We start from the raw sequence: 16,260 nt of genomic DNA, 5'->3' as shown, positions 1-16,260 counted from the left end.
GCAGTAAGAGCTTCTTCATATTCACCTGCTTTTCTCTTACAGGATCAAGGGCAAATCTTTATATTTAAGTTAAATTAACTTGCTGATAATATTAAGGCCAATCTTAAATAGAAAAAAAATGTTTTAAGCAATCAGCAGCTCAAGGAGATCTGAGCCTTGCTGAACAACTGCCCTAGACACTCCTTGGAAGATGCTCAGAATGTGGGGCTGTGAAGAACTTCAGAATTTCTGGGAAAAGGTCTCAGCTGGCCAACGACAGCCTCCAAGGGGAGATGTTGAAGTTCACAGGAGCTACAGGGAGGACAGGGAATGACTACTTATATAATACTGCACAGCTCAGCAGCTGGCATAGAAACAATTCCTGAGGAAATAGGTGTGAGAGGTACTCCTCCTCTGCTCAGACTCCACTCCCTGATGGAGCTGCAGCACAACCGGAGAGAAGGCCTGGCCAATTGGATTCAACTCAGGGATCTCTATGGAGTACCTATATAGGGGTGGGTTCTAGAACCAAGAGTATTCAACATGACTTTGGTGATATTCCAGGGAAGAGCGAATTGTGGTAAATGTACTAAAGACAACGAGCTGAAGCATCAAATAGCCAGATTTGTTCAAATCATAGGCTTGCATCTGAAGAAGGAGGAGAAGAAAGCAACAAAGATAACAGAGGCAAAAAACCAAAGGGAGAGCAATTCTCCAGCGGCAGCATGGCTCCTTGCAGGAGGAAGACATGTCCGTTCAGCTCAGACTATATTGGAACCTCAGGACCTTTCCAGGGTTGCGGGACAGAATTACCAAGCTAAGAATAAAAAGAGGGGATCAAAGGACCTCTTCAATATGAAAGAATTCAGGTTCTGGGCTTCTCTTTATATAATGGGGAATTTCCTCTGATACAGGAAACCAGATGGTAGTGAATGAATGTATGAATGAATGATGCTTCTTTCCCAAGCTCAAGACCTGGAATGACATAAGAGGGGGGAAGTAGACTGACTGCTCACAAGAGTTAAGCAGAACAGAGGGGAAAGAGAACCATTCCCGAAAGAAGACAGTTCCTCGTGGAAGATCCCTTCTCAGCCAGCTCCCAGGATGAGATTATCCCAGGAGGCTCATGTTGGATCAGGCAAAGTTCTCCCAGCACTAAGGAGCATCTCAGGAAAGGAATAATATTGGTTCAGCCGCAGCCCCTTTTCAGATAATACTCTTGGGTGTGGTCTCCAAAAAACCATCTATTTAATAAAGACCACTATTTCTGTGGGCATTGACCAGGAAATAGACTTGAATTCAACAGTAAAGGCAAGTTCCCCCAAAGGACCAGCTAGGTTAGGGGTAAGATAGACTATCAGTGGGGACCTTTGACTCAGCAGGGGTTGGTCTAGAAGGCATAAAAATTTCTCAAGTTCTTTTTTTCCCATTGGTATCAAAATCAGAAATGCCAATTGTATCGCCTACGAGAAGGAGAAACTGGAAAGCAATACCTAACTTAGGCCCACAGGAGAGTTTGGCCCCTGTTGACAAATAAGATAGCTGGAGAGACAAAAATCAAGAGCTAGACCCCTGGCATGGCCGTCAAATTATGACATGAGTCTTGGTCTTCTCTTGCAGACGGTACCTAACTTGGGATAGTTTTTCATGTGCAATAACCTTTGGTATCTAAAAGTCAAAAGCACATGGTAGCAAATAAAAAAATCCTGCCATCCCTCTTTTATCAAACCCTATCTTTTCTGAATATCTGTGACCTGACACAGGGAGCAAAGAAAGTTCAGAAATTCAATATTGAATACAAGGTTATAATTAGAATCCTTACGTAGGCACCACATTGGTCTATAAGATTGAGCACCCACTTTAGACATTTCCCCCCCCTCAAGACTACTAACATGTCTTCCTCCTTGGGAATTGTTGCACCCCATCCCTCCAGCCCAGGCCAGGTTATAGTTATAGACACAGTAAGAAATATCATAGCCAAGCCCTTCTACTCTTCCATCGTTCTTCTTAGGTGACTCCATTCTTCTAAGAACCCTGGGCTATCCCATAACTGGGACAAGTGCAGAGGGACCAGCTAATGCATGGAGTTCCTACAGAACCTGTTCTGGAATCCTGCCCAACCCTAACCTGGAGATCCAGGCCACTGCAGCAGCTAAGCCCAGGATTGAGCCTCCCTGGGATGCCCCCACTTGTAATGGAGCCTCCATATTCTCATCTAAGACTCTGGCGGTGGAAAGGAATGTATTTCCTCCATGGGAGGAAGTTACAAGGAAGCAGATTTTAGTGTAACGTTTGAGGCGAGAATTTGTCATGGCTGGAGCTGTTCTACAAAAGATTAAAAAACCGGTGTCGGCTTGGCGATGGCGGTGGGTGGCGCCCTAGAGGAGGACGCCTCACAGCGCATCTTCCCCAAAGAGTTTGAAGCAGCCGAGACATTTCTAAATTCAGAAGTTCACGGGCTTCTGGAGCATCGAAAGCAACAGAATGAGAGTGCAGGACGAACAGGAACTTGCATGAAGCCTTTAAACTACACAGCTCCTTTCAGCCGTTCCAGAAACAGAGAGACCATTGCCAGTGTCCGCAGCTCGGTGAGAAGCTTGGGAGGTTGGAGTTGGCCTGTTTGGCCAACCTTTGTCCAGAGACGGCTGAGGAGTCCAAGGCCCTGACCCCCAGCCTGGAGGGGCGATTTGAAGATGAGGAACTGCAGCAGACCCTTGATGACATGCAGACCAAGCGCAGCTGTCAGCATGGATCTCCAGCATCACTCTGCTGCCGAGGGAGCCCCACCCCAGCACGGCAGCAGTCTCCCGGGACCTGAAATCCTATCACACAAGACACGGGGGCTTCTTTGGGTACAGCAGCCCCGCTTGGTGTTGGTTTGAGTTGCTGCTTCAGACTTGGCTGTTAGATCATGACCACCACGGAGTCTTGGAGGGGCCTTGCCGTGGCTGCTTGTTGGCTTCCTGAGCCTTGGAGAGGGTGAGGTGGGGTGACGTGCATATAAACTATGCCACTGGCTGCCTCACACCATGGATTTTGGCCCCCGTGTTATTCTTAATTCCTAATATTTCATGTTTTGATTTCAATGCGTTTATACTTTTTGAAGCTGTACTAGAGCATATAAAACCGGTATGGTAAACAGCAGTCTTATCTAAATGCAAAAGGAAGAACTGAACCTGTATCCTTGTTTGAAATTCTTGAAGGTAGGATGGTGGTGCCGATGACCATGGGAGCCCCTTGACATTGTTGTGCTTCCCCAGGAGGCAGGAAGGAGCTGGCCACGGGAAGCAGTTACGTCTGAGGATAACTGTGCTGAGTGCTGTGGAGCTCATAGCCTTGAGGTAGCCGGTCCTTTGCCTTCCTTTTTTGTTGTATATTGTGAGTGATCCTGAAGTATTTATTTTGTCACTCCCAAATTAAGGTGTGTGTGTTTTTCCTTCGTGCCAGACATAAATGTCTGAACACTCTGGAACCTCCTTGTATGTGGCATCTCATCCAATCCTCTGGCTTGGTTCTTGGCAACGGGTGTTATCTGATGGGGGTGATTTGGAAGGAGGGAGACTGCCCCTTCCTGAGTCACTGCAGTGAAGTCCCTCAACCTGACACGAGTTGGGGGAAACATTTTAAGAGCTAAAAATTCTAGCTTTGATTTTTAGGAAGGGGAATATACCTGTTTTCTTCACAATTTGGCTTTTCCCTCCTCCCCCCCCCCCCCCCCCCCCCCACACACACACACCATTGGCTCTAAATCAATTCATGACCCAAAGAAGAGGTTGAGGAAAGAACAAAGTTGGCTTTACCCCCCCCCCCCCCCCCCATTGGCTCTGAATGAATTCATGATCCAAAGAAGAGGTTGAGGAAAGAACAAAGTTGGCTTGAAAGGTCAAGATAGTTTTATATTAGCTGCTGACTAAGACAAAAATAAAGTATTTTTATTTGGGGGGAAAAAGAGATTAAAAAAACAATGAAGAGAAGGTTGTGGGAAGGGACTCAAGCAAGATGGGTAACCAGCATTGGGATCGCCAAGAAAGGATTCCTGCATTAGGTTGCTGGCTTCTATCTCCAAAATCTGCATGGCTAACTCTCATGGGCATGGGCCATGTCTTATTCTTCGGCTGCCAGCGCAGTTCTTTAAATGTTTTCATAAGTCTGTTCATAATTGGGTGTCTAGTGGGCAGGCTATTGGAAGTTGCTCATCACAGGACTGTTGTGCGGAAAAGGGCCCAGCCAGGTCATGCCTGAGCCTCACCCATGGACAGAAGCAGTTTTTAGGGAAAGGGCTCCAAAGAAGTTTCTGATTCTTGCAGCTTTGGTAGGAAATGGATTTCACCCAGAAATCCAAGGTCTCAAACTTGGAAGAAAAAAGAAGAAGAAATACATTGTAATAGCACATGGACAGTGGAAAGACTGGGAGCAGAAAGTATAGGTGAAGAGGCCACTCACTTGGATGATTCCTAGTCTCTGGAAAAGGGCCCTGACCCATCAACATCTCGGTCTTCCCTGATTCCCAATGAGTGACATTCCTCAAGACATAACCAGGATTGTTATTCTTCTCTGAGGGATCAAACTTCTGGGTGAGTGGCCCCTGGTTAAAACAACATTTGAGTGGCAGATAAGAGTCCCTTTTCCAGAGAGCAGGGTGTGATGGGAAAGAGAAGAGTGGGGACATAAAACTATGACCCGCCTGAAAAGGAAGAAAGCACAGAGAAGGGAAACTAAGAAGAGGGAAACCTGGGGGCTGGCAAGGTATCTTTCTCAATTTCCCTTGGACAACCATCAAAATGTCACAAATTAGATTTTTTTCTTGCTTATGTTTTTAACATGCACACTGAAACAAATATCACCAAATGGCAAAAAAAAAAATATATATATTACCCTAAAAAGATATATCTAATCAAAGGATGTTTGCAAGAAGTTAATATTTTATTTACAAAAATACCATGTTCAGCAAAAGAGGACCCCATTCAGACACCTATAGGGCTTCTAATACACAAGACATCGGGTCTAATCTTCTTTGTCTTCAATCCCATTTCTCACTGCCCCTTGCTCGCTCTGGACCTCCCCCCTGACTTTTCACCTGTATGTCTTACCTTGCTGCTGAAGCAAAATAAATTTCCTCCCTTCCTTTTCCTTGCTACCCAAATTCTTTTTTATTTTTTAATCCTCACCTGAGGATATTTTTTCCATTGATTTTTAGAGAGAGTGGAAGGGAGGGAGGGAGGGAAAGAAAGAGAGAGAAAAACATCATCATGTCACATCGATTAGTTGACCCCTGCATGAGACCTGACCATGGCCAGGGACTAAACCTGCAACCCAGGTATGTGCCCTTGACCATGAATCAAACCCATGACCCTTGGTCCATGGGCAAATGCTCTGACCACTGAACACACCGACCAGGGCTAGCCAAACTCTTTACTGCATTAAGTTCCCTTGAGGCCTTTTCCTCTCCCCGGAGCAACTTGGACTATCCCAAGTTCATATTCAATCGCCAATCCTCCGATTTCCTCAAGCACTACATAGATACCACCAAATTCAGCACTCAGTTTAAAGAGCCAGACTCCCGCCCTTTCCTGAGGTCAAGGAGGCCTACCCACAGCAAAGAGCGGGGCTTAAGATGAGAATGGATGGTCCAGTCTTTTCTCGTCCCGCTTAATCCATTCTCATCTTATTCAGTTATGCTCTGAATCTGTTCAAATGCTCCGGCAGGTACTGAACCCACTGTTGTATTTCAGTGTGAGATATGGAAAAGATGACCAGCCCCTGGATGCATCCGGATGGGTGGTACCCAGAGCAGAAATGTCCATTGCCTGCAGTAGCACATGCCCTTTTCAACATGGCTAAATCACAGTGGCTCTCTCAGAATCACATCACCCCAAAACGGACCTGTGAGACCCGAGCTAGTGAATAAAGTCACTAGGTTCATTCCACCTGGTCATGGAAAAAAGCATGCTCAGAACCAAGGCTGGCTTTTGTCAACACATTCTTAGGAGCTGCTCTTTCTTATCAACACAACCCCGTGTCTGTAACTTTTTATTTAATAAGTTTTTCAGTGGATACGAGGGGTGAGGAGAGTTAGGACATGCTTTACTGTACAGCACCCATTTCTTAGACCATTGATTTCCAGAACAGTGCTGGGAGGAGCTAGCTGGGAGGTTAGTCCACATTTAACTATGGCATTATTGGACTCCTGCGAACAACCAAAATAGAACTACTCCAGTGTAATTCACAGGGAAACATCCATTAAAGTTTCTAACCCACAAAGTCAACCAAAGGCCATTGCTGTCCAGCTGCTGTGAGGTTATTTTTATAGGGGAAGTCTTTAAAACAATGCCACTACGCCCCCCTCCAACCTTCAAATGTCTGCAAACAGATCCACACACTACCTTTGCCATAGTGCCAACTACTTTGCTACTACTTTACTTGCCCATATCCCATTGGGCAAAAGTCTGCCTTGAACTCCACAACCGGGAAGCTCTAAGCTCTGTCATTGGACTGTCCACCCCCAGGCAACAAACGTGGCCATTTTTCATCTGACCTCAACTCACTGTTTGGTGTGCATTTTTTAAAATAAATGATTTAAGTGCCCTCACACTCACGCCTCACAGAAATAACCAGACATGTATCTCGATTTAACACGGTGCTCGATTCCCACGCGCAAGAGTCCCCACAGCAGTAAAGCTGCACGGGTCCCCTGGAAGGTCAGTCAGCAGCGACACCGAGTCACCTCCCTCTGCCGCACGATGACCATTACCTCCAACACAGCGGCAGTGGCCTAGCAGCTCAGTGATTACCCTGAAAGCAGAAGGCAGAAGACCTGCGTTCAGACGGCCTCAGGCGCAGCCCTTCCCTCCACACTGAGATGCCCTCCTTGAGAACAAGAATGCACTCCGCGTTTGCATCTGCACCAGGATGCAAATGGCTGGGGAAAAAACACAAACTGGTAATGTGCCGTATCAGACACTCTCATCAGTTATTCTTTCAATGAAAAAAGGGGGTAGGAAATCCCAATTCAAGATTTGGAATGTAGCAAAGGAGCCTAAAGAAGGAGAGAGACACATTCATACCAGTCCTCCCAGATGGAAGCAGCGATCCCTCCCATGGGCACTTTCGCATAAACGTGCGCATGCTGCAAACACATGTTGTCAATATCAGCAGTAGCTATCAATTACCTCTTAGACTTATACAAAACCCACCCCTTTGCCCTACATGTCACAGTGAGTGGAGAACATACAAATAGAGCAATTAAATTTCCTCCCTTCTGCAATTCACTTTAAAATGCTCATGGAGAAAATTAGAAAAAATATTCACTAAGGAAAAGCAATTCCAAAAGGTCAGCTTCAAGGTAATATTTATATAACTATTATTCAACACAAATGTAAGGAAGAGTGTCCAAATGTGTTAAATTAAATCAATTCCTTTCTCTCCACCTGTGAATAAAATGCAGGACTGTAATATGAAAAAATTTCTCCCTTTTATAGGATAGCACATTTTTTAAATCCTGTGCTTTTTTTTTTTGTAGACACATAGCATGTAATACCCAAAAGGAATCACTCTGCAGGTCTCTTCATTTGTTATCTTTCTACATTATTGGTATGCCCAGAGTATACCGATACTTAGGATAACCCCTCCCATTCACCTCCATCCACCCATACTACATTATCTTTCTAAATTCCTGTTTGTCTACTGAAATTTCATACATTCATGATGGCCATCACTTTTATTCTGACTTTGAGCTCACTAGGAGACCAAGAATGAAGGCCAGAAGAATATCACGTGGGAAAAGTGAACCATCTAAACAACAGGATATATGATTGGTTTATCACATAACTAGAGAATAAAAAGGCTCTTACCCCTACCCACCCTGTTTCTTTCTCTTTGTTTTATTTAGTTCTGGACTTTTCGGGGGGAAGGGGGGACTAAAGGGTGATGCTTCTCCCTCTCACACCACACACACGCACAGCATGCAATGGGAGCTCATACCCAAGAACGAGTGACCTTCACAAAGAGGCAGCACAGAGCCCCATACACAAAAAGTGGAATTCTTGTCCAAATTCAGGATCAGTCTTTGCTATATGTCTTACAGATCCAGAACCGAGAGTAAAACTAACTTGCAAAAGAGAGGCAAATGGGAAACTTGCTCTTACTCAGAAATAAGAATCAGTAAGTAGCAAGGTAGGTCTGTTAGGAAAGCTAGGATGTGGGGGCCAGACCAGCCCTGGGAGGAAAACACAATATAGGAATCTCCCAGCGGCAGGCAATAGGCAGAGACGTAACCCTAGCAAAGACCCAATGGTCAGGTTCAGGAAAAGAAGCCAGGAAGGGGCAGGGCACTGCATCAGGAGAGACTGGCAGCCAGGGCGAGCACCTGGCAGCGCGGGGTGAGCGCTCAGCTATGCGGCCCGAGGCCCAGAGTTGAGACTCCCATACCCCTAGACTGTGAGAAGATCCTGGCAGATCATTCAGAAATGGGGAACCTGACTGTTACACACTAATAAGGGAACAAGCCGATTACTGGAATGTGGACATGAGGCCTGGGTTAATGGACAGTAGCCGACTTGAGGCTGAGCTGTTAACTTTGAACTCCAGGCTTAATACCTAAGCCTGAAGGGCAATGACAGGGGTACTAAAATAGTAACTGCATCATTAACAGCACTGGCCACCAAGAGATGCCCACAGTATCCCAATACCTAGGATAATCCCTCCCGTTCACCTCCATCCACCTATAATCTTTAAATGCAACAAATATTTATTGAGGGCTTGCTATGTACTAACTGTGCTGGTGCTGGATATTCAATCCTGAACAAGACACAAATCTGAGTTTCAAGGTATTGACAGGAGAGGGGGTGGGGACTCCTTGGTTCCTGTTGTGTCTCTAACACTAGCCCTCCTTACTGTACCCACTGCTTGAGAGATGGGACATTTTAGGGCTGGTGGTAGTTTAGGAAGGAGGAAAGGAATCTCTATGCCAGACCCTAATCTCAGCTCATTTTTTTTGAACAGCACCTTTGAGAAATAAGGGGGTGACAACTAATCCCCAAACAAAGGCAGCCATCACCTAGTCTCCATCATTATTGGTTGGGGGGCAATCCCAGGTCTTGCCAGAATGAGGCACAACCTAACTGGTCTCCCAGGTGGAAGAGGTCAGTTGGCTATAAAGTGACTAGTTGCTCCATGAAGATAAGTAGGCTCAAAAGACTGACCAGGACTAGGGCAAGAAGGCAGAGTGAGCCACGAGATCATCATGCTGAGAAGGATGGCTTCAAAGAGGATGGCTGAGAGGCCAGGAGAGTTCAAAGCAAAAAGCAAGACCAGCTTCGTTAGAAAGGCAAAGGCAGTTGGCCCCTCTCTCCATGTGGAACCTCTTTAGCGCTAAAAATTCTAAGACAACTGCAGTAAGGCCCCCAGGAAAGAGCCCATCTCAGCCAAAGCCCGCCTTCGCTGCTGTGTCTGAGCTGGGAAACTATGCTCTCTGGGCATGTTAATGGCTTGTGTGCTGTGGGAGCTAATCAACGGGGCCTCCCGCAGGCGTAGGGCTGAAAAACACACTTCCCATAGAGTATGCTCCCAACTTGGCTCTTGAAAACTCAGAGAAAAACAGAGTTGAACACCGAGAGTAAATTTGATGGCTTCTAGCTGGAATCCCCGAGCAGTGATGCTACAAAGGGAGCATCTGGGGTTAGACTGGGGGTCGGGCAAGGGGGGAGGAAGAGGAACATTCATTTTCCCTTGTCCAGACAGTTGTTCACAAAAGCAGAAATTCAAAACAATGTCCCAATCAATGATAACTACTTTGCTTTGTGTGCACATATATGTGTAGTATAAAAAGTTAATACATTTGCTAGTCTTTCCTTGGTTCTTTACCCGTAAGTTTAAAAAGGCAATAGTGAACACCCCAAAATTTTTAAAATATATTTTTATTGACTTCAGAGAGGAAGGGAGAGGGAGAGAGAGATAGAAACATCAATGATGAGAGAGAATCATTGATCGGCTACCTCTTGCAGGCCCCACACTGGGGATCAAGCCCCCAACCCAGACATGTGCCCTGACTGGGAATTGAACCCTGACCTCTTGGTTCATAGGTCGATGCTCACCCACTAAGCCATGCTGGCTGAGTAAACCAAAAAAATTTTAATGAATATTTACTAAAATGTAATTTTCTGTTCTTTGCAGGTTTTTTTTTTCTTCTCTAATACTTTTCAAAATGATCCTGTTTGTTTTTATGACAGTGATTTGTGGTTGATAAGCATTTTCGGGCAATGGTTCTAAGTGTCTCGTTTTATTGTTTGCCATCACCCTTTCAATAGCTTGCTTTTGGCCACAAAGGAATTTATTAGCCAGTAAAAACTGTTCGCTTTGTAAATACGTACAAACCCCTCCCAGTCTATTTTACGTTTCTGGCTTCCTAAACTTAGGGGTGAACGTTTTCTGAAGGTTAAAGTTATCATTAAAAAGGAAAGCCGTGCTAAGACACAGATCTGGCTCCTGCGCTCCAAGACTTGCCACAAGAATGCGCTCAGGATCCAGGTTCAATTGCAGATCTGAAGGGAAGGAATGCCGCACCCCAGGAGCGTTCTCCTCTCTGCCCTCCCATGCAGAAGGAAGACTGCTCCTTCGCAGTGCTTAGCACCACCCTCTGCAGAATCATGGGGTTTATGTCCAGGGCACTAATGGCACCATGACTTTAAGGGAAGGTTGTTTCCCATGAGAAAGACTGTGAAATCTTTCCACAGATCAATTTCTTCATCCTTCACAGCACTATTGATTCATTTCTGTCTCAGGGCCTTTGCTAGTTGCTGCTATGATATGGTATGCCCTCTGCCCTGGTCTCCTGCTGATCAAATTCTTTTTCCACCAAGGCCCAGCTTAAGATCTACCTCCCCCCCACCAAAAAAAAATTCTTTTGGTCCTGATTAATCTGCCCCCCCACCCCCACTCCCTGCACCTTCAAACTTGCTCAACTCTCTCTTTCACGGTAGAGCTGGTATCCCGTGACATAGCATTCAATGCAGAAAAGTGGTACAAGCACACAAGACAGCTTCAGTAAGAAGGTCTCACATCCCGGGATAATCTAGGTGGCACAGTGCAGCTGAGTTCCTGTGGTTTGGGGGAAAACAGACCTGTTGGGACTGCATCTTGCTCTGACACTTACTAGCTATGTCGCCTTAAGCACATCACTTTTCCACCCAGTTTCACACTCAAAAATTTCAGGGACCTGGTAAATTGGTTTAGGTGACAGCTGCTTTTCTAAACTGCTGGAGCTAGGAAGGCGAGGAAGATACAGCTCTGCTTTGAGAAAGCTCAGACTGTAGGTAAGTTATTTGCCATAGCTTCAGGCTACCTGGCACTTAGAGAATAGTAAGCCGGAAACATTGGGGGAGAAACTGGAGTCTGGAGCAAATCCAGAATTGCAGACATGTGCTAAAGGCTGGAAAAGAGCACAGTAGTAGGAATAGAGGTAGAGATTTGAGAGATTCCACGTGCAGTAAACTTATAGGCCTTGGTTCATTTCAGATTTAAGAGGATACGAGGATTGATGAAGAATCTTGAATCAAGTATCTAGGCAAGGAGACAGGCGCACTGATAGAAAGGGGGTAACTGGGGAAAAGAGTTGGTTTGGGTGGTGGGAGACATCACCCTGCACAGACTCCAGGTGTGTGTCTCACATAGGTGACTGATGCCAATCTCAAAGTCTAGCAGCATCTTCTTTCACAACCCCACTGAGTTCTCTTCCTTCATCTACTCTCGTCCCTCCTGATTTATCCCTAGGAAGTTCAGTGGTGAATTGAACAAGCAACGAGGTTTCCTAGAGAGTAACTTTTGCATAGGATAGCCCAATTTTCCCTTGACCACTCCTCCAAGATTAAAAATATCTAACTGTCCCCCGAAGCTGCACAGGCAAAGCAAGGCAGCCTGGTCCGTTACCACTGGAGGGTGTGCTTCCACATTCTGAGCCAGTAACTGCCACCTAGGAACTGCCTTCTCTGAAACCCCCGGCTCTGCCCCCCGCCCCAACACTGAGCATGCTCACTACAGATTAAGAAAGTGATTCCTTAAATAGTCCCTAATTAATAGAGATTTTAAAAAAATTAAGCATGTATTTGCTTTGATCCACCAAGGAAGCAATCGGAAGTACACATCAATACATGGCTACAAAAATATCTATTGAGGCAGCCCTTTATATTGCAAAAAAAATGCAAAAATGCAAGGACATTCTGGATGCAAATCAACAGGAGAGCATTAAATAATTGCCACATATCCACAAGATGGAATATTATATACAGATATCTAAAATGTAAAGGTAGGGGGTGGGGGGCAAAAGGGGGAAAAGATGGACATCTGAAATACTTTAAACAATACAGATTTTAAAAATCAGCAAAAAATAAATATAATCATGGGTATACAAAAATAATAAAATAACATGTAAAGGCATTTTAATGGCATGGGGAAATACTTGAAATACATATTAATACATAAAAAATAACAGAACGACCTATAATGTTTGTCCTCAATTTTGTAAAGTCCATACACATACATATATACAAACATGTATGCATTATACATAATCAAACACATACACATAAATAATCAACCAAAAATAACCTGCGAGGTTATAATTATTATCTCTAGATGGAGGAATTATAGATCCTTTTTATTTTCTTCTTTGTACTTTTCTGCATTTTCCAGTTATCTTTGAAATCTTTGGTAATCAGGAAAAATTTCTCAAAATAAAGAGAAAAGTGTCACAAAATAGGCCACGTCTCAGAGGCACAACACTGCAGGGCGGCATGCCTGCCACGGAGCACTTACTTCTTCAGCACTTAGTGGGATATTTTTTCTTGCTTGAAACTTGAGATGATCAGTGTCTTTATCTCTTACCACAAGATGCCTGAGAGCGTGGATTTCCCAGTTTTTCTTTCAGGCTGGGAGCTTCTCTCAATAAAACCTATAGTCTTCCATGCCTAGGCAATGAATGGGCACAGAAATCCACTAGGTATTTGGATATAATCATTTCTCTTTCCTTTATGCTCACTGAATTAGCTTTTGCCAAAAGACAAATGATCTGACTGATTGCTTAGTATTTTATTCTGTGGATTAATTAGGGATTCTATGGTAATAGACTGGAAGTAAATTCTCTTCCCGTTGAGCTAAATTAACTTTGCTTTTGCGATCTGGCATAGCCTCAGCAATGATCTGAAAGGGAAATTATATATATAAGATAATGCATCACATGCAGAAAACTGTAGTTGATCCAACCAGGATGTCATGGATTGATTCCAGGTCAGAGCACATGCCCGGGTTGCTGGCTCGATCCCCAGTGTGGGGTGTGCAAGAGGCAGCTGATCAATGATTCTCTCTCATCATTGGTGTTCCTATCTCTCTCCCCCTCTCCCTTCCTCTCTGAAATCAATAAAAATATATTTAAAAATAAATAAATAGGCCTCATTAACAACATTTGTAATGAACCCCCCAAAGTCTTTGATTAACGTTTGCCATTTTTGTTCATAGGAGATGGAGAGGGAAGGGAGTTACCTTGCCAACAAGTGTTTTTGTGGAGGAATCTATTTTTGTAGTAAGACCATTCATTGGCCAAATCTTGTTGTTTCGTGTTTAGCAGACCTATGTATGACCGTGTGCCTCTCTTCTTTGCAACATAACTTACACATGGTGATGGAAAGTACTCTCTTAAACACCCCCTTTTCAAAGGTACTCTTACCTCTCTCCTTCACACCTTATATTTGCATAGCAAGTGAAGATTCATCAAAGCCTTTCCTATAAAGGTCCTGATGTGATCTTTGTGAGAACGCTGTATGACAGGTTGAGAAACTGCGTTTGGAAACTAAGTTACTTGCCCAGGTATTTCTGCTAGTAAGGGGTGGTTCTCAGATGAAAACATCAGTTTTCTAACTTGTGATTTAGTGTTCAATGTTCAATAACCCTATAATACCATAATTTTGTCTTGATACTGAGTTTTAAGACAATTTTTCTCATCTGTGTGCATTTAACCACTTCTACACAGCCTCTCAATAATGTGTATGTTGTGTATCATCATTCTTAATTGATTCTAATAAAAATCATTTTTGGATGCTGATGGCACTGCCAAGGACAAGCCAGCATGTAGACATTCAACTCATTAACGCCCTCTGAGTGGGATGGTACTTCATTCACCAGAACTCTAGATAAGCTAGAGAGCTTGCTCTCCCAGTCCTTGGCTTCTTCTCTCAGCTCCGATTCTGGTATGTTCCTTCCTGAAATAGTGTGACCTCTGTATTACTCTCCCTCCACCTCTACTCACTCACCCTGTCTTCTGCCCACATTCTACTACATGCACCATACACACATAAATAGCCTAAACTACAATTTCCCTTCAAGGAAATACTGCCTTATACATCTTGCAATATCACCCTTATTGCCAGCAGGTATCTAAATTGGTTGCTGCATTAAACTAGTCAGTATATTTTTTAATTAATTATTTGAGTATCTACTAGAAAGTACAGCTATCCTATATAATAAGAGAGGGATATGCTAATTAGCCTGGATATGCTAATTAGTCATGGCCAGTATGCAAATTGACCATCACTCCAACACCAGATGGGGCCGCCCCCATGTGGTCAAAGATGGACACCCCCATGTGGCCACAAGATGGCCTCCACAAGATGGCCTTCAAGGGAGGGCAGTTGTGGGTGATCAGGCCAGCAGGGGAGGGCAGTTAAGAGGGACCAGGCCAGCAGGGAAGTTCAGTTGGGGGCAACCAGGTCTGTAGGGGAGGGCAGTTGGGGGCAGCCAGGCCTGCAGGAGAGGGCAGTTAGGGGTGACTGGGCTGGCAGGGGAGGGCAGTTGGAGGTGACCAGGTTGGCAGGGGAGGGCAGTTGGAGGTGACCGGGTCGGCAGTGGAGGGCAGTTGGGGGCGACCAGGCCAGCAGGGGAGGGCAGTTGGGGGCGACCAGGTCGGCAGTGGAGGGCAGTTAGGGGTGACCGGCTGGCAGGGGAGGGTAGTTGGGGATGACCAGGCTGGCAGGGGAGGGCAGTTGGGGGTCATCGGGCCGGCAGGGGCGTGGTTAGGGGTGATCAAGCTGGCAGGCAGAAGCAGTTAGGGGCAATCAGGCAGGCAGGCAGGCAAGTGGTTGGGAGCCAGCAGTCCTGGATTGTGAGAGGAGTCCCAGATTGGAGAGGGTGCAGGCTGGGCTGAGGGACACACACACCCCAGTGCAAAAATTTCATGCACTGAGCCTCTAGTGTAATTATAATTGCATATTTTGTGATCCACTCTTCTCCCACCCACCTCTTCTCATTTTTCTTGCATCATAAGTCTTCTCATTCATTTTAATAGCTTTCAGCAAATAACGTCATATTTTATTTTATGGGGCAGTCATCATGAGATCTCTAAGTTGTCTCAGACTTCAAGATTTGAATTCATCTGGGAAAAGTTTTAAAAGTCACTATTTATTTATTCTGTGTTCCCATTTAACTTCTCTAGGCAGAATACTCTCTACTCTTTAAAAAAATGTATTGACTTCTAAAGGATAAGAATTTCATTTTCTTAGGTCAACTAGCCCAATTCAATATTCTGTGTTGCTATGTTAAGTTATTAAATGAAAAAATTGGAAGAAAACCTAATTTTGTTATATAACATTGTCACATGAGCCTGGTTACAAAATATTGTTTATCATGTTCTCCTCATCGTGTTTTCAAGATTATTTTTAAATTGCTTGGCAATATTTAGCTGTGTTAGTAAGACATGCTATCTGGATTATTTCCTTTATTAACTGTAGATAGATCTGGTAATTAAGGCACTTTAGAAGGTGAATATCACATCTAAAGTTGTGTTGCAGGCCTAGGGAAACAATCTATTTGCTATAGGGCCCCATATTTTTGACATCACCATATAAGGTTGGTTCAGGACCACTTTAAGAGACAGCTAGTGCCCTAACCTGTTTGGCTCAGTGGATAGAGCATCGGCCTGCAGGCTGAAGGGTCCCAGGTTCGATTCCGGTCAAAGGCATGTACCTTGGTTTCGGGCACATCCCCAGTAGGTGTGCAGGAGGCGGCTGATCGATGTTTCTCTCTCATCAATGTTTCTAACTCTCTTTCCCTTTCCCTTTCTCTCTGTAAAAAATCGATAAAATATATTTTTTTAAAAAGAGACACAGCTAGTAATAGTATGTGTGCCTTTCCAAAACACATATGCTTACCCACTCGCATATCTTTAGGTAGTGAGACAATTAATGCAAACTTTAAACTATTTAGACTACAATTTTCATTAATTACTGCCTCCAACACAGA

The 16,260-nt window shown here is 44.5% G+C and overlaps 1 pseudogene; it reads left to right on the top strand.

The window, feature by feature from the left end:
* The first annotated feature begins 2,339 nt into the window (after positions 1 to 2,339).
* On the top strand, positions 2,340 to 2,797 carry LOC102244608 (annotated as a pseudogene).
* Positions 2,798 to 16,260: the final 13,463 nt, after the last annotated feature.

The sequence above is a fragment of the Myotis brandtii genome, unplaced genomic scaffold, assembly GCF_000412655.1.
Source record: "Myotis brandtii unplaced genomic scaffold, ASM41265v1 scaffold871, whole genome shotgun sequence".
NCBI lineage: Eukaryota > Metazoa > Chordata > Mammalia > Chiroptera > Vespertilionidae > Myotis > Myotis brandtii.
Note: the sequence above shows the minus strand (reverse complement) of the source record. Positions and strands in the feature narration are given on the sequence as shown.